The 19,455-nt window shown below is 43.9% G+C and overlaps 1 protein-coding gene across 1 annotated transcript in view; it reads left to right on the top strand.

Moving 5' to 3' along the window:
- SLIT3 (slit guidance ligand 3) overlaps positions 1 to 19,455 on the top strand; it is a 353,962-nt gene that overhangs the window by 44,380 nt on the left and 290,127 nt on the right. The window lies entirely within an intron of this gene.

Below are 19,455 nucleotides of genomic sequence, written 5' to 3'. Positions count from 1 at the left end.
AGCAACTGGCTACACGGGTATGGCAGAGCAAAATCATCTGCTTTTTGAAAAGTAGAAATTAAAAAGCTGTTTGAAATAGCTCTCTGGGACCTGCTGAAGTTTATGATCTGGTCTGTCTTGGAGGTGTATATATAGTAAAACTTTATTTTTAATGCTTGAGTTTAATGCTTGAGATGAGTTGATAAGACTTGTGATTTGTCTAGTAAAATCATAGAGTTACTACAGGTTGGCTGAGAAGTTGCCCTGCTCGTATGGGGTTCCTAGAGCTCTTTTAATACCTCTCTGTGCAATCAAGGAAATGTTTTTAGCAGCACAGTGAATATTTCTTTCTGCGGAAACACCAAATGCATTGTGATGCTGAAGATTTAATTTTGGAATCAAGTGACTCTCTAAAAAGCAGGCTCTTTGTCAAGGTTTTAAAGCAAACAGAGTGGGGTTTTGTGGTGAGTGGTGCTGATAAAGCTTATAGAGGATTTGCTTAATGAAATCCGCCCTTTTGTTAGAACTTCCTCTTGAAAAACTGTGCAAACAAGCGTTTTGGAGATCCAGATTGGAAAATATCATTGTCTTAGTCTCAAGATCTGCTTGAAAAGCTTTGCTGGATTTGTATTTGATTAATTTGACTTTGTCATGGCTTTTCAGTGCACCGGAAAATATTTTTTAAGGGGAATTAGTGGTTCAGGTATATTTCTTGAGGTTTGTTGCGTGTGTTTCAGCGATTTTCCATCTTGAAATTCCACTCGAATATAAAATATGAGCTGGTGCTTACTTGCCGTTAGTGTTGTCTAGTCTTCAGAAGATGACATGTGTATTTATTTCACAAAAAGCTGGGCTCAGTTTTTTTAAGAGGCTTACATGTATCTGCAATATGACTTTTGATTTAACATGCTCTGACCTCCTCTGCCAGTGGTAGCATTGTATGTGATTTAGGCGAGGTTGAAATGAAATATCTAGTTATTTGTAGTTTCCAAGAAAGGCGTTTTGTGTTGATAACTTCATATCTCTTGTGGAACTGTGAGGAAGCCCAGAGTGAAGTAGTTGAGGCTCTTGAGTACCAGAGGTTTTTGCTACAATATAGTCCTCAAAGACAAGGACAATACTTTCGCTTTTAGAATATAAAGATTACAGTAAAATCATATAGAACAGAATAATTAATACAAATGTTGCTCTCTCTAGTGCCTCCCAACCGATACTGTCAAAACATCTGTCTTTATTCATTGATGTTTTTTGAGAGCTGTGTTTACCCTTACATAGTGCTTGAGATCAATCACTGAAGCACTGTTTGTCAGAAGAAATTTCCCCTTTTTTTGTGAAACATAAAAGTGCTATATAACAACATGTGTGTTAAGTAAAATATGTCTTGACTAAACAAACCCTTTGACTGTACTGTACATTTTTCAGGGAAGGAATAAGAATGAGAATTTTTCTACCTACTAGAATATGTAAAAAGTAAATATCCTTGATGGAATATACGTTTTTAAAGGTTGCTATCTGTTTTTGTGTTACTCCTTTGCTCTTACTGGTAGCTTTCAGAGATGCTTTTTCTAGCTAGTCATGTAAGTACAAATCTATTTGTGCACATTATTAAGAATTTATGCAGATTTAAATACAGCATTTGTCATACAAATACAACAAATGCTTCTCAAACAAATCCAACAGTGCAAGTCTACCTTTTGTCGCAGGTGTTTTTTAGGTCAAGGCACTGGTATATCAGTGAGAGAGGTCTGGTGTAATCTGAGTGAAGCCAAACTGAGATAAAAGACATAAGTAATACTGATCTGTACTTTTACTGTCCATAGTACGTGCATATCATATTAGTTTCCATATTTTCCACCTCTAGTGTCCAGGCTACTAAGTAATGAATTGGTTAGTTAATGACATAAGTAATACTGATCTGTACTTTTACTGTCCATAGTACGTGCATATCATATTAGTTTCCATATTTTCCACCTCTAGTGTCCAGGCTACTAAGTAATGAATTGGTTAGTTAATGGTTGTAATCCTGACCACCTACTAAGCTCAAAAATGAGCATTTTAATAGTCAGGCTTGTTACAGTTTACCTGGTGTATTCGAAGAACTGGATATATTGCTATGCAATAAGCCCAACAGGAAAAAACATTGGCATATTGGGGAAAAATGGAGAGCTGAGTCTTGCACATGAAGAGCATGTGAGGTCCAGACTCAATATTTTAAACTATAAAACTGAACACAAAGGTTGTTGTCATGATCAACACTGTGGGAGTTGAACATATTTTTATGAACATTAGCAGCACTTGGTTGAGGTGCTGTGATTCACTTGCTTAAACACATGAATTTTGCCATCTAGAGTATTTCAGGGAAGACTTAGTGTTTTAGGAGTAATTAAAGGTCTCAAGACAAATGTGAAGACCTTTTTCATTGGTCTGTGAGCTGAAAGGTGCTGGTTATTGCAGGAACCAGCCTGGTTGGATGAGTATCTGCAGTCTCTGGAAATGGACAAGTCGAATATTAGTTTGCTTCTAATCGATGATGTGTCAGAAAAACTAGAAGGAACGTTTGGCAGAGCAGTGATCTTTTCTTCCATGTCTCTGCTGCTTGCACAGTTTGGCCCTGCTGTACAACAGTCCCGGATATTTTTCTTTTTTGTCACCATGGCTGATCGTGTTCACCCAGGAACTCTGCATTTAACACTCATGGGCCATCTTTCTCATAGCTAATCATATTCGAGTGCAGAAGTAGTTAAAATCTGAGAAGCTTCCTGAAGTTGACGTTAGGTACCTCTGCTTTTCTCCACATCCCTTCTCCTCAGACTGCAGAGCTGCAGAATATCCTCGTCTTGCACAGCGCTGCTGGGGCTTGTGCGTCACATCTGGTTGATATTAGAGGCAGGAGTGTAGAGGGGAATCGGCCTTGGGTGGAATGTGAAACGTCCCACAAAATGAGGTTCTCATAAAATTTTGAGCCTTTTCTTTGAGAAAGAATGGCTTTGGGATTCGTGGATTTTGTTTGCTTTAATGAAGGTAAAAGTTTTAAGGTTATGTTGGCTGGAGAGTGAGCCCTTGACTGGGTTCTCTAGTGGGAATGCTTGCTATTGCTCCGTTTTCTTGATTTCCTACATTACGTGTCTTAAATATGTGGGGGATTTTTTTGTGAGATAATTAAGTATTAAATAGTTAGAAGTGCAGGTACTTGTATTATTCAGAGAATTGAACCAAGGAAGAAACATTTAATTACTCTAGAAATGGAGAGAGAAAAAAAAAAAAGGACAGTTTTTGGATAGCTTCAGATATTTTTCTCTCTATTTCTATTTAGTAGTAATACAGAAGATCAAATGCATGGGAAAAGTACAACAAATCCAAACACGTAAGTTGTCTAAAGCTATAAAAGCATGTTTTGATTCCAAGGTCACTGCTTTGTAATATTCAGGATCAATTCTGACACTTTGGTAGTTCGTAAAGATAACTTGGTGTTACTGTGCGCTGGTGTCACGAGTTTCCTTGGCATTCACAGTGGTGTTTCGGGGTGAGCACCGGGCATCTATTTGGTCACTAAAGGCCAAATATGGCAGAAGTCCAGAAGATACTTAAATAACTTAAAATGACAAAACCCAACCAATAAGACTGTGTTTGTTCTGTAAGAATATATTTGCTTACTCATTATCGTTTCCATAACTAAAGCCAGCTGCCAGGATGAAGCAAAGTTCCTTCCTTTGGATGAAAAAAACCTTTAAGAGCACTTTACACTCAGGGTTTGCAGTGTGAATTACTACCTATTGCTCTCCTGCGTGTAGCTATGGGGCATTGATTGGGCTCGGTTGCTTTTAATGCACAAAACAGTTTTGTAGTTTTAAGACTTCTAATTGTTGCTTGAACAAACAAACCAGAGTATTAAAAATATCTGACTGGACTGTAGAATGTGGAAGCTGAGCAGCCAGTGTAATATTCGAGTCTCAGACCTGGGCTGAGCAGAGCCTGGCATCTGCCACCCTGGGGCAGAACCAGCTTTGGCCTTCACCTGCATAATGCTCTTGATCTCAGAGGTTTTTGTGCTTTGCAATTACTGGAGTCCAAGTGCTTTATAGCGTGGAGTTATAATTACTCCCAAAGGAGACTCAAGAAGCAAGATGAACAGAAAGCAAATATTAGAGGCCAGGTATTGATGATGATAAAAAGGATTTTGGCACCTAGGAGGATGTTTCCCATTGAAATGGCAACTGAAAGAATTGCTGCAACTGTGGTCCTTAGCTCTTCTTCCTGGGTTGATGTTTTGCGAGCTCTAAGTGTGAAATTCCTAACTTCTGGCCTAATTCTGAGGCTTTTATCCAGAGAATGCCATCAGAAGCTGATTTTAGGAAACGGGATCAGTTCATAAATGTTGTTGGGTTGGTGTCCTCTTTACTTTTCCGTTTGCCCCTTCCCAGAAGGGCAGACCTCGGCGAGTGTCCACGAGCTCCAGTTTCATCCCGTGCCCGTTAGGGCAGGACCTGGACCGTGCAGCTGCAGCAGCGTCCGAGCTCCGGTGCAGCCATGGCCAACTCGTACGGGATGTAATGTCGTTCCGGGGGCTTGTCCACAGGCAGGAATTGTTGTATCCCTGTGTGCAGATCACAGCAGGCCTTTTTAGAAGACAGTCAATAATAACAGTAAGTGTTTGCTGTTCTCTAGGTTGCACTTCTGGCTTGAGCAACGTCTGCGTTAGGTCAGAAGCTTGTCCCGCTGATAGCTGGATGACATTTATACCATTTATCAAGCTGAAGGCAGTTTATATGCTTTTTTTGGCTCTGGTTGTAAATAATGTATTTTGCACTTTTTAAATATGTGCACGAGTTGTATTTGCAGAGGCTGAGTGTTTTTTCTGTCTGAGTGCAGAAGTTGACTTGCTTATTTATTATAAAAAATACAGATTTTTTTTTTAATATGAGAAGAGAAAAAGACACGTCAAAAAGTAAATACTAGAGGCTCATCTTTTATGCTCCTTTTCCCCATTCTGAAGCAAGTTATTTACTATTATACTGCGCAGATGTCGGGGAACTGTGTCCAAGCAAAGCAGGGATTTTGGGTGAAGATAAGGTACTCTTCAGAAAACTCTATTTTAGACCTGCGTTTCTTGTAGGAAATTCCTGTTGCCAACTTCTCTACTGCTCAGGCCTTTCCTGTTACATTGCTGTGCGAGGCAGCTTGTAGCAAAGGGTTATATATTTCCAGAAGATTAATTTGCCATTAACTTACTTGATAGCCTTGGGCATATTACTAGGTTATCTTCATGGATACATGGACCTTTTCCGACAAGGAGATCCTGAGGGCTGGTTTCCACATCCTGGGTGAAGGAACTGGGCAATCATGGCAATAGGTTTGCTGGAGCAATTTTTGAAATAGTGGAAAATCACTCTGGATTTAATGGTAATTAAGCTCTTTCCTCTCCACTATTTGTTTCTCTCTTTCTTTAAAAGTATCGTTTAAAGTGTGAGTTTATCTCGTAAAGAATGTGATGTCTCTGTCAAGTTGTGGAGAGCAGGATACAGTTGGTTCAGCAAGCAGGTTCTGCCACATCTGAGGCTTGGCAGAGGCCAGCACTGCTTTGAATTGATCTGGAAGAGCATCCTGTGAGAGCTGTGGGATGGGCTGTTTATGGATGCTGTATCCTGCTCACACAATGAGTAACTGCAGCCTTAGGGCCCTTGGATAAGCAGTGTGAAGTGCACTGTCCTGTGGTAACTTCCCTTGGAAATGATAGATAGGATTCACATTGCTCTGCTCTTTTAAGCAGCTCCTGGTGAACCAGGCTATTTTTTCTGCTTTTATCTGAGCTGCAGCAGAGAAGATGTGATCAGAACTCCGTGGTTAGTCATCACCTAGGTGCATGGGGACCTGGCTCCCGAGGGTGGTCACGTCTACCCTCCGCCAGCTCTGAAATGCCTTTTCTAGCACTCTTCTGCTTCTGTTTTTAGTGGCAAGCTACAATTCAGGAGAAAAACACAGTGACTCAGCTGCTTGCTATGATGGCTTTCACATGACTGAAAGCTATTACAGAGTTCTCAAAATACTGTATTTGTGGGTGGGCATATTGGCTTGCCATTTTCCTGTGTTAGTCGGCAGGACTTGGATATTTAGTGTGTAGAGTTGGGTACAGGCAGTGAAGAGGAACTGAATTTGGGTTGTATCTGCAAGTATGATGTTTCTGTAGGTATTCTGACCTGATGGTCTGCAGGCCTTTCCTATTTTTGATCTCTCTCGTGCTTTGGAGAGTCGTCCTTTGAAAAGAAGGTACCAGAAGGTACCATAAGTATGCCAAGGTATGTGGAAATGTGGGGACCTTGGGCATGACTCTGTCTTCTCTTGAAAATGAGAGAGAAATTCAGTTAGTAGAAGTGTTCCTGTGGTGTGTTCTTGCGTGCCCCGATGTTGGAATGTCGGCTTGGAAGGAAGCTTGTCTAAGTAAGCTTTCCTTGAGGCTTTCAGCCCCGAAACTCTTCCCAAAGTATAATGATCTTAAAGGATAAAATCTTGTAGAGCTGTAGAAGCGCGTCCCATTTCTCAGTGAAAATTCCAGATATTGATACTGGGATAATTTTCTGCTGCCTGTGAGCACTAAGATGCCAGAAGAATGCCGGGGATGCCTGAGACATCATGTTTTTCTCCATGGAAAATACCTGCTGAGTTGAGTACCCACTGACAGCATTTCTGTGGAACTGAAATCCCACTTTTGGAATTATGCAACAATTAGACACTTGATTGAGTTTCCAGAGGAAGTTCTGCAGCAAACAGCTGCCTCATCTATCCTGACAGCATGGGAATCAGCTGCAGGGATAGATCAAGGGAGGCCTTTCCTTTTTGGGTTTCAGATTTAGTGTTATGATTCCAGGTTCTTTTATCCTTGTCTCCCATAGAAAACCAGTTTTCAGCTTTACTTGCTACCATTTAAGAAAGAATGGCAGCAGTGGCATCTGACTTTGGAGCTGGCCCTACTTGAAGCGGCAAGCTGAACCAGGTGGCCTCTGCAGATCCTCTTCAGCCCACATGGTATTGCCGTTAAATATATATTTTTTTAGTGTTTAATGCTAAAACTTGGAGGTTTTTAGCTAGTCCAAGGCACTCCTGAGGATGGGATCCTTCTTACTTTATTTTTTCCTTATCTAAATTAAAGATTAAAAGTAGTAGGGAGGATTGGAGGATTTCTGTGGGCGCTGGGAAGGTTCTGTGTCGGGGATGTGCAAGATGGTGCTCGTCACCAGTACCTTGCGTGAGCGAGATGAGGGTTGGCAGCTCCCACAAAACTGGAGCTTAGCAGCAGCCAGGCCCGAGGAGGTGCTGCTGACACAGGCGTGTTCAGCCATCTCCTGCTGCCTGGAAATGGTGCTCTTCAGATCTGCCTGCGCTCCCAGCCTGGGTATCCTTTGCAGAAGCCTTGGCGTCCGGACTTGTTTTCGTTTTGTCCTGTGAGACTTGCTCAAAGTGTGCAAGAAAGCTGTTTGCTATGTTCTTTTTCCTGAATATGTGACCCACTTTTGCTCTGCATAAAAAATGCTTGTAAAATGCTTGTACTTGCATGTTGGGCTGCTGGGATTATTATATAAGGTGTGCGCATTAAGGCAGACGAACTGGGAAGCTTTTGAGGTCCAAATTTGTTTTCTAGAGCAATTGCAATCACTTGCTGCCAATTCTCCTTCTTGAGAGTCTTCTGAGAGTGCTCTTGATCTGGAAGTTCAATGTGTTCCCGTGTGGGCAGATGTTCCCCACTTTTTCTCTGGAAAACCAACCAGTGTTTTTCCCTCTCCTATGGGAGGAAAAGCCACAAGATCTCCCTAAAGCTGCTGTTACATGCTCTTGTCACTACAGTCTGTTCAATCCGTAACCTACTTGTGAGGACCCTGTGCTGGAGATGGCAGCACCAGCTGTCTGTAGTTGTCTTGGTCACAGGCTGGGTGTTTTGGGGCTCTGTGAAGAATGTGGGTATTCAGTTTTTCAAATTGGAATGTACTTCGTTATTGAAAACAGAGCAGCTGCTTGTGTTTTTTTTGGAACACACCTTATGGAATCTGCACAGATTAAGTCCACTGTCACGTTTGTACATGTGTGTCTACTGGCAATATCTGAAAGAAGAGTAAATTGGGCTCTATGTCACAGTACCTAGGAAGGAGCTTAAGCAGTATGAGCGTGATGGCAGGTTGCAGCTGTGGAAACATGGTTGTGCTCTTCCTGATCTCTATCTGATGAACTTGATTTATTATTAGGATTTATTTGCAAGTCGCCTCTACACAATGGTGTTAAAATGTCCATCTAAGTTATGTCAAATTCCTGGCTGTTGTAATAAGCTGGTAGGAGGAGATGGTATCTTGGTGTTGGCTGAGTTAAGCTGACATTCGGAAATATTTCAGGCTAATGTGGAATTAGTCCTATGGCATAAGTGGGTTTGCTGAGTCAAGATGAGTGTATTCAAATGAGCCCAATCAGTATGTGAAAGGTGAAAAAGTTGGTCAAAGAAAAGTGATAGAGCTGGGTGGGCCTAGGGAGGCAGATGTTGTCATCTGCAACGTTGGATGCTGTGTGCGCCGCTTCCCGCGGCCTCGCCGGGACGCTCCAGCCAAGTCCCTGGAGTCCAGGGTGTCTGAGAGTGGGGAGGTGGGAGGCAGACCTGGCTGCCATGGTCTGAGTTTGAGCCCCGCCGAGGTCTGGAGGGAGCTCTCCAGAAATGCTTTGCTGCTCTTGACTGCTCTGCTCCGTGTTGTGAGACACTTCACCCAAACAGGTTCCTCATCTCGGTTGGAAGGGATCAGTTCCTCCATCGTGTAAGTGAGAGGGAAAAAAAAGACCCAGGCTTTCTTTGGTTTATCAGGATTAGCTTCTGGAACTGAATAGATTCTTCTACAAATAAAGACATTTGAGAGAGTGACCAGGGAAAATAACCAAACAGAAGGGAGAAGACTACTTAATAGGCATCATTGCTGACACCTACGTTGGCTTTATGATCATTGTATGGTTTGTGGGGCTCTCCCGAGTGCTTCCTGTGGGCAAATGATTTTTTCACACCGTTACTGAATTACATGCTTGGACTTAGATGTGTATGTCAGAACAATTTTTTTCAAGTTCTTTTTCCAGTAAAATTCTTAGAGAGCACACGTGGCAGCCATGTGTGTCCCCTGTCATCCAAACCAGAGGCCAGTTAAATGATGGCTCAGTTGCTTTTATTCCCCTGCTTGTGCCTGGGCATAAATGAAAATATTAGGGGAGGGTGGAAGAAAAAGAAGGGAGACCAAGTGCCCCGGGTTCTCTGCCGGGCCCCGGCGGGTCTTTGGACGGTGCTGCCGTTCCAGTAGGACGGTGCCAGCGTCTTCAACCCAAGTCCCCCGGTAGGAGGAAGCTAAGGACAGTGAATATTCAAATTTAATAATTTGTCGCACATGTCCACATGAGAAAAGCTGTGTTAATGATAAATAACACCTTAATGTTACTGTTTTCTGTTTTATTTTAAAAAGCTATGTCTATGCAAGCATATGTCATTACCTCAGAGCAGCCCAAACCTAGAAGCATGCTCACTGAGTCTGTAGTAAGTACGTCCCAGTTTTTAGCTTTTGTTTCTGTCAGTATTTCACAGTTGTTAATGAGCTGAAGGTCTAACGTACCTGAACAGTGTCTTATGTTGTGTCTGGAGTGCCCGTGCTCAGTATAGCTGCTCAGGAAGACTCAGGAGAGCACCTGGGGCTGAAATGCCGCCGTTGTGCGGCGGCGCGGTTGCCGCTGCGTGATAAATCACTGCTGCTGCGTGCGCTTGATCTGGGACCTGCACAGTCCGTCCTCTGTAAATGCAGCCGCGGTCCTGGCGGGTGCTTCCAGCCGCGCTACGTCACGGCCTGGGAAAGCCGAGCTCTTACCTGGCAAATGTATTTGTGCTGAAATTGGCCCTGACAGCTCAGGCGCTTGCAGAGATTTTTAGTCAACACTTGCTGGAAGAGATAATTTACGACATAGAGAGGCTGAGTTTTGGGAAATAGAGGGCAAGGCTGTGTCAAGATTCCAATTTGTAATTGCTGAAGTAAAAGCAATAGGTAAACAGCCAATATTCTGAAAATTCAGATGGAATACTTTCAATTGAATAACTTCGTACAGATGAATGTTGGATAGTGTTGATGATAGACCTGGGAAATTTTTAGATAGTCTCCTGTGATGGTTTCACATAGGCCTGTGTTGTCCTGTCTCTTGTAGTACTTACTTGTTTCCATGCCTGGGGGTGCTTGCTGTGCTGGTGCACGGTTGCTCTTGGGCAGCTTTTCTTAATATGGACATTCAGACTTGTCAAAAAAATACAACACCTAATGAAGACTGTGTGTGGCACAACAGCCCTGACAAATTACATGTACACACACTATTGTGGAGTTCATTAAAACATGCAGAGCTGTTAGCATTTGACTTGGAATGAATTATTTATACCAAACTATACCTGTGGTCTTTGAATGAAATCTTTCACATGATTGAAATCTGCTGCTTCTGGCATTTAATGGCATCATGAAGAAAACTGGTCACTGCTGAAATTGTCTAAAATTTTTGATAAATCAGTACATTTTAGAAAGGCTTTAGAAAGTACTTAAATACTCTCCTGATATATCAGCAGGAAACAGATGTTTCGCTGTGCACTGTCCTGAAAAGTCAGGGAATTTCTCGCTTCTTCATTTTGGCAGAGAAAAATCAACTGGAGGAATTTTATGCACCATTCAGAAATAGGGCCTTAAGTTAGGGGAACCTGCAGTTGCAGCCAGCATCATGTATAGAAACAAGCCCATTGATTTTATTAAAAATATCACTTAAATGTGTGTACGGAGAGGTTTTTCTGTTAGTTTTCAAGTGGCACTTTGTGTTTCCTCTCAAAATGCGTGTGTTGGGAAGGAGCACCTGGCACTTGTGATACTGCTGCTGAGAGCGGGTCGGCAGGAGCAGCCTCCGGCCCGCGGGAGCTGGAGCCGCTGCTCTCGGGCCGCTGATGTTGTGGGAGGCTCCGCGGCCCCGCGCTGGGGGTCCCCGGCGGTGCGGGAGGCTCCGCGGCCCCGCGCTGGGTGTCCCCGGCGGTGCGGGAGGCTCCGCGGCCCCGCGCGCGGGTCACAGGAGGCTGCTCCGCAGCGGCGGCGCGCGGGCAGCTGCTCGGCTGGGCGCTGTGAGGAGGCAGCAAATGGTTTCCGTATGGCCCGGCTGGTGGAGGCGAGAGGGCAAGGCCGGGGAATTCCAGCTATGTCATGGGAAATGGCCACAGCCAGACTTGTGATTAGCAGCCGAGTGCAAATCCTCTGGGTCATTGCCAGGGTTCAGGAGGGCAGAGCACTGCTGGGCTCTCAAATCCTTGCCATGCTTCATGTGCTTTAAGAGAAAAAGAAGGCAGGAAGATAACTTGGGTTTTTTTTTGTGTGTGTGTCAAGTGCTATTGCTTTATACCATGGGCATGCACATCCCAAGCAACATACAGGGACTTAGAGGAACTGAAATAAGTATTTTAAATAATTAAAACAATGAGAAAATCTGAAAAGTTAATCCCTTCTCTGCTTATCTTCCTTATGGTCAGAAGAATTTTCTCATGAATCAGCACTGATTTCTGTCCTACAAATTCACCTTTAGGAATGGGAGTTTTTCTGTGGAACTGATCCCCAAATTGTTTTACCTGGAGTTTTTCAGCTGGGATAACTGTCCGGTCATCCAGTCGTGTTTCCCAAGGAGATGCAGGGGAGCTTCTGCCCGCGCAGCCCGTGCCAGGGCAGCCCAAAGCTCAGCACCCCGTTTGCTGAGAGCCCCGCGTGGGCCCTTACGTGCTCCTGGCACAGATTTGCTGATGGCTCCGCTCTTTTTTTCTTTCTCCGCCTTTCTCTTTCTAAAGTAATGATATTTCCAGTTGATCTTTTCATTTTTCATTTCCTCACACGTTTCAACTTTCATATTTCGGTAAGAAATGTTTCACTCCTACCAGTCCAACTTCTTTACTCTTACGAATGTGACAGGAAGCTTACCCTAAAAGGAAGTCCCTGCAATTATATCTCTATAGGTACTCTTGGTTTTGTTAAACTGGTCGAATGAGTTAATATCTACCCAGTTTATTCTTTGACAGTCCTGGAGCACTTGGTGTTTAATGCTCCAAGGACAGCACCGTAAATGAGGAGCATTTCACACACTTGTATCCAGAACTTAGCCTGGGCGTGGGGATTTCCTCCTCCCTGGAGCCCTCTCTGCCCTCTTTCCTGGGACAAGGCAGTGGGAAGCGGCCAGACCTGAGGTGACTTGTGCCCTGGCTCTGCTCCGAGTATCTGCTCTGGATGATCAGAATTGAGTTTGCTGCAGCCCAGGTTTGCCGAGCGCTTGAGAGCTCACGCCGGCAAGAAATACTTGCTGGAGAACATACTTTAAAAGTGTATGCAGTGATCGTACGGATGCATTTGCATTGCCTAAAAAACCAGAGCTGTGAAAGCATGTGTAATGTGTAAGGAGTGTGCAGACCAAGTGTGTGTTGCTTTTTCATTTAGATTTTTTTTCAGAGTTAGTGGCAATAGCAGCAGTATCTGGGCGTACTGGAAATGAAGAATGTCAAGGCAGTTCTGCTGGTGGTGGAGATTTGTACGTGAGGCTATTTTAACTAATAATATTTCCTGATAACCAGCATCTGCAGAGATGATAAGCTACTGGCCTGTGGTGACATCTGAGTGTGCAGTTTGGGAGCAGCTCTCCCTTATTTGGGTTGGGAACATGTTCCATTCTTAAAGAGTGAATAAACTTGATAAGCAGAGCGTGCAAGTCTGTTCTCTAGCATCCTCCCTTTGCTCTGTTAAGGATCTGTTTGCATAGAGGGGTTTGAAAGGTATTTGAGAAGAATCTTATCTCAGTGGGTGGATGAAGAAGAAACTGTACAAAATAATAGGCATGCAGAATGGAGTTGGAGCAGGATTGCTAGGGTAGTCCTGTGCCTTAGTGGGAAATATGTGCCAGAATAATCAACAGGAAAACACACTGATCCTTCTGGCGCGTTTTTGTTGCTGAAGTGTGGGGAAGGAGAGGTGGGAGTACTCGGACTGCCTTTGAATGATGGGGAAGGAAGAAGGCCATGCAGCAGCATAAATAGTTTAAATGTTTGTCATTTTATAACAAGACAAAAAACCAAAAATACACAGATGCGCACAAGAGGTTTGTAGTAACTGTATGAACCATCACAACTGGCATGCAGAATGCCTGTGAAGTGGATTTTTAGTTACATTAGTTACATTTTCATTTATTGCCACAAGTGAAATGTTTTGCTCTCACACAGGATCAAGTTAGGTCCTTCCTAACGGAGCGAGCCGTGTGAGAGCACCTGCCAATGCCGGGCAAAGCTGGCATGTGCCCTGTCGTGGGCTTGGGTGAGAAGAGGGTGTCTGCAGCTGGTTGCTGAACGCTGCGCGAGGATCGTGCCGCGTGGTCCACGTGCTGGGCACGTCTCCGCGTGAGGATCGCTTGGGTGCCAGCTCGAAGGCAGCTGGGTTCGTGGGATCCTTTGAGGCATTAGGGAGGACGGAGAACATGACTGTAGAGGTGTTTTTTGGTAACAGCGCAAAACAAATCCCAAAGGAATTTTATGAGGATGGCAAGTTGTTCTCTGTCGGCAGGTAGAACTGTTGAAAAACTCTGGAGTTGATCTTGATGATTTGTGTGGTCCGTTGTCTTGCACCTAACATACTGAAAATACGGAAGATAACACTCCAGAAATGTATTAAGAACTCTATTAAATCCTGACGGGCGAGACTTCCCTTGTAGGAGTTGGGGTCATGTGTTTCTCATGGCAAAGCATACACGGTTTTACTATGGATTAGCTTCTTAAAGCAAGGCTGATTTTTGAGGCTAATGTGTCCTCCAAGCAAGGAGGTTACTGAAGTTCAGTTGCTGGAGGCAGACGGGGGCTTGAAGAAGCATTTGATGGAAGAATACACTGCCTGAAACCAAGCGAGAGTTGGAAAAGAGAGAAGGGGAATGAGAAACTATAGTTCACAGGAATAGGTAGGCTATAAATTGCACCTTTATTAAAACTGCCTGCTGGGCTCAGAATGAGCCCGCTTTAAACAGGAGCAGGTTTCTCTTGGTTTCAGTGCAGCGTCTCGCTGAGTCTTGCCGCGCCATAGCCACCGGGCTGTAATTGCCATTGCATCATGCAGGACTTGGGTCTTCTCAGCAGCCTCGGGGTCAAGGTCCGCCAGGGAGACGGCCTGGAAACCCTGCAGTTTTATGGCACATTCGCTCCAAATACGCAGGATTTCTAATCAGCTCCTCGGGAAACGCGGAGGGTTTATTGGCGTGGCTTGTGATCTGCTTCCACCTTGAACCCAATAAAGACAAGGACTTTGCAGTGGCAGTTGCAGCAAATCATGGGAACGGTTTTGCCTGTGTGGTTTCAAGGAAGTGCCCTAAGCACAGCAGGAATACGAATATTAGGATGAAAAGAAGTAAGTTCCTCCTTCCCCCCCCCGCCCCAAAAAATGGATAGCATTATTATTAATAAGATGGAAAGAAGACAGCCAAAGAGAAGAATGGAACAAGATTGCAGAATGGAGTGTGGAGAAAGACACTGAAATGAGAGAATTTGGGACTGGCACCTGGAGGTGCTTGTAGTGTGTGGGGCAAGTCAGCTCCTGAGCAAGGATATTGGGTGGCTTTCCTTTGCAAAGGAGGCACCCGCTGTGTTTTTCCCCTTGTTTACTTGTTTCCTACCCTTTCATTGAACCTTCTGAAGTGTCCTTGCTGTTTTGGGGAACTATTACTTGTTTTCCTGCCTATGTTTTCTCCCCGATCACCGCAGCAGGGCTGCCAGGTCAGGGCTGCTGTCCAAGGAGGAGCCCGCGCAGAGCGACAGCCCATGGGCACTGATCATCCAAGTGCACTTGTCTGCGCTTTGCCATCAAACCGAAGGTAGACACGCCGATTTTTAGTGGATTTAGTCAACACAAAGTGTGAGCTATTGCTTAGACATGCAATTTGGAGACTAAATGGCACTTAGCTAAAGTGATGTTCCTGTGAAGTTCTGCTATTAAGGCACAAAACAAATGAAGATTTACTCTAAGCTGTTCATAAAAGTTCTGGTGATGACTTTCATGAGAGACGAGATCAAGATGAGAATTGAGCTCAGCTGGCTCTGATCAGTGCCATGTAATTTTCATTAAATTTTCTCTTTTGTGACTAAAGATTTTTCCAGGAATGGAAAGTGTGACTGTTAAGTTTGGAGAAAATGGTCTACTATTTTTACACTAATAATACATAATCTGAACATGTTATTAAATTTACATCATGATTTTTTGAGTGGCATCTGGGCTGTACACAGTGAAACATGCTCTTCTGATCTGTGAAAATTTCCTCCGAAGGAGCAAATTTGATTTTCCCTTTGATGTAAAACAGAGCCTAGGCCTAGTAGTGAAATGTGCCTGAGCTTTTAGTACTTTGTTCAAACAAGCAGAAGATTTAGTACCATATTGAAAAATTGGAAAAAAAGTGAGTAGAATAATATTTGATTCCACTAAGTGATCCTGTTTTCATAGGAAAGGCTTGAAATACATTTTTAATAAGATGTTGCCGAAGTGTTGGGAAATTGAGTAGCCTCTCTATTAGTTCTAGGATTGATTTTATTGATGTAGCCTACTAACTCTTATGCTGATTAGCTTTAACTCTATTGTGTTTTAAGATGTCATCGCATTAGCGTTTGGGCAGGAGTCCAAGCTCGTCGCTGTGCCTTGACAAAGTACTTTTCTTGCAATAGAAACACGTATTGGCGCGCGGGAACGCGGGTCGAACGCGTGCGGCCAGGAAGCGCGCCTGGCGCGGGAGCAGCAGCGTTGCTGCCCTGCGCTGCGGCGGGCGGGTGCTGAACCGCTCACCTTGCTGCCTTCTGGGTGTGCGTTCTTGCCTCCACACCATACTGACTCCTGGGGTTCCAACAGATCCAGGCGGGAAGCAGGGTCTTAACAACCCTGCTGTCAAATTCCTTGGGGAGGTTCACGGCCCTCATGGCCGTGGGCAGCCTGTTTGTGCAGTGGGGATAAGCCTTGGGATGTTTCCCATGTATTTGGGGGGAATTTTGTGGCACGGAACTGCTGCAGCAGCGAAAGCTGTTGGTGGGTCAAATCAGGGGCAAGCTCACTGAAAGGATCAGTGAAGTGCAGGGAATCTGTCGGGAATTAGAGTGATGGAGGACACGGAGCATGAGGGGTGGGCGGTTGGGAGAAGTTTCCTTGTCCAGGTCTGGCTTTGGGGCTGCCTTCCTCGCAATGCCCGGAGCTGGAGAGCGCAGGAGAGCCTCTTCTCCAGGGCTGGAGGTTCATTAAGCCTCGTGCCAAGGGGTCGGGGCAGGATGCTTTACAGCTCAAAAACACTCCCCCAAAATGAAGAACGGCCAAGTGTTACAATGAGCTACTGTGTGTTGAGACTGTTGGAGCTGCTGTGTGTTGAAACACAGAGGTGTGATGCCAGAATGCTGAAATAGGTGATAGGCAAAATGCCCTTCCAGCATGGAGCTTGTCCTTACAGCTGTACACCAGCTACTAGCCTTTTGTTTTTGCTTTCAGAAGTAGGAAATATGTCAGTACGTTCACTGCGGGGCTGAGTGTTATCTCTGCTCTTTGCCCTCCGAGTGTTGTTGGCCTCGGCTGGGGTGTTTGGTTTTCCCCAGGGCTCTGGCTGGGCTCCGGTGTAACGGGGAGCTTGGCCGTGGGGCAGAAATGCAGTCAGAGGCCGGGCTGCTGCAGGGTCTCGCTTGGGTGCTGCAGTAATGCAGCGTTTGAAACAACTGAAACAACTTCTGCCGAACTTGAAAACCGTCTTCAGCCAGATAAACTAAGTATTCTCCTTCATATAATTTTGCGTAAATGTTTTTTTTTCTGTCTGTGAACCATTTTGTTTATGTAATAATGGTGTATCTGTATAATCATTTAGCATATTGGTATTAGTTTATAGTGTATTTGGTTATACATGAAACACATTTGTGACATGATTGTAAATTCAAGAAGCAGAATCTCCTACTTGTTTTGTCTGAATTTCTTTTCTTTCTGTTAGAAAAATTTTTTTGGAATGAAAACCACCTGGATAATCACTGCACTTACAGCTCAAGACTGCCCTGATGGAAGAGGCCATCAGCTTGCTCACAAATTAGCTTTTGCAGGAAAACAGAAGAGTAAATAAGCCTAAAATGGAGATGTGGTTAGATCTCCCGGACTGGGACCTGGTCCTTTCAGGAGGACGACTGTGCAACAGCTGTGGCTCAGGACAGGTCCGGACCCGCCGTGAACGTGCGGTGCCAGGGCCTCCCTCAGTCCTGAGCTAGAACAGAGGCTTCACCTGGCTGCTGCTGCTGGGTTTTCCTTTCGGTGTTAAAAAGATAGACCTTAAACCTAGCTCTGCACCCCCTTTTTTTTTTTTTTTTTTTTTTTTTTTTTTTGTGGCGGAGGGTTTTTTGTTCTTGTGAGATGTTGGAGACCTTTGTGTCTTCATTTTAACCCATGTGCCCCTTCTAAATAGCTAGCAAACTAATTTGTGCTGAGATTTTCTTAAGTGTCCCAATAAAAGTTAAATACAATTATAAAAGGCTTCTGTAGGGATCTAAAGTGAGAAGCTTTGCCTTTGCTTTGTAGCTATATGTAGAAATTAGAAGAAAAAAGACTTCACATATTGCAGTTTCTGGAAACAGAAATATCTGATCATGATTTTTAAGGGAAAAAAAGCTTGAAAACTGCTTCCCTTTATGTGTTGAGAGCCATCCTTTTCTTTAACATAGGTCTGTAATGCTAATTGCAAAAGTGCCTCATTACAGAATGATTAATATAGTCTCTGAGAGCAAATCAATGGCAATTACAACCTTAGGACAAGAGTTATTCTGCGTATAAAGGTTTAATGTATAGATATTTCGAAGAGCAGATTAGCAGTGTATTTTATCTAGACAAGTTCTTGAAAGCATTTAGTTCTGTGTCATTTCCTTGCTTGCATAAAAGCTGCCACTTCTGCAACCATCTGACTTAATAAAAATCTTCCCTTAATAAAAAGAGCTGCCTGATGGATTTGGAAGGCAGAAGTGATGCTCGTGCCGTCGGCTTCGCCGCTCCTGGCAGGCGCTGGCTGCTGGCTTGGGATATTCCTGCTGGGAATGCACGAGGCCTTAGTTCTCAGCAGCCTTACAGGTGAACAAGAAAGTAGTTGAAGAGAGTTTCTTAGGGTAACACCTACCACACTAAATATAAGGTACTATTTCTTTTAGACCTGCTTAATCTCTATGGATAAGCAGATGTTGTAGCTTAGTTTTGGCTTTTGAGGGACCTAAAAACTTGCGTTATAAGGATAAAATATAGGAAAACACAATTTTATTGGTGAATTTTGCAGTTATCAGTTGTTTCTGGGACAATGTTCTCCATTATTAAACTTGTTACAGTCAATAGCTGGTTCGTGTGTTTTCCCCCCAATTCTGCAGGATTTTGGTTTTGTTTATCTCTTTCCTTTCTGTAAGAGGAATTCACTTTTCAGTTCATCCTCACATGAACTCGCCAGAAGCTGAGGCATCGGTGTGCCTCATGAAGAAGATTGGAGCCTCGGTGTATAACCTCACAGGAGCTGAAATGCAAACTAGCCACTTTAATTTAGCTGATTGCATTGAACTTATGTTCGTTATTGGACACCCACAGCACTGGTGCATGAGCTAAGCTGTTACCTGAATTCAGCTCTTGTTTATAATTATTTTTTTTCCTTCCAATGAAGACTGATATTGATCATGGTTTTTCTTATGCTATTGGAAGTGGCTTTACTGTCCATGAAACCTTTTTTTTTTTTTTTAATGCTTTAGAGAATATTTAAATTTACTTTTTGTGTGTGAATAGAAGATCCAGGTTCTGGTACCTTTTCTTCGCAAACGCACAGAATCTCGTGTTCTTCACAGAATGTCAGTCATGACTTAGTGTAATGAAATATTTCAGGTTTCTGGGTGCCAAGTGACCTTTTTGGGTAGGGAAGTACAGAAGTACAGCCCGGGGTCGAGGCAGTTTGTGCAGCAGAAGCGCTTTCCTGGGGCACTGGTGGCCTGGGGACTCCTGTGCTTGGTGGCAGTTCTGGCCATCTGCCGTTAGGACATTCTGCACTTACTCGTGAACAGTTTCAGTAACTGCCTTTTCTTTGGGGTGAGTGCTGGGAATGTAATATGGTCACGTGGCATCCCCCACACTAAAATTCTAGTCGAAAAAACAAAAGTATTAGAAGCAGTTTTGACTTTTCTGCCTTACGGTAGGTTACTGGATGAGAGGAAATAGAAGGGAGCCAGGGAAGGGAGAAAAAGGCATATGAGTGACTTGAAATTAGGTTGGTTTCCATCTTTTTGAGAAGGAAGTTGGTAATTTGCACAAGGCTGTTCTTAACTCTCAGGGCACAGGAGCAGGCCAAGGGCTTAGGAGCATCTGCTCTCGTCCAGTGCTGTTTTTATGGCAGTGAATAATAGGAGGTAATGAGAAGCGTGTATTA

Source organism: Tinamus guttatus, unplaced genomic scaffold, assembly GCF_059628265.1.
Source record: "Tinamus guttatus ecotype Peru unplaced genomic scaffold, ASM5962826v1 Tinamus_guttatus_pri_ptg000155l, whole genome shotgun sequence".
Taxonomy (NCBI): Eukaryota; Metazoa; Chordata; class Aves; order Tinamiformes; family Tinamidae; genus Tinamus; species Tinamus guttatus.
This window is presented reverse-complemented; position numbering and strand designations above follow the sequence as displayed.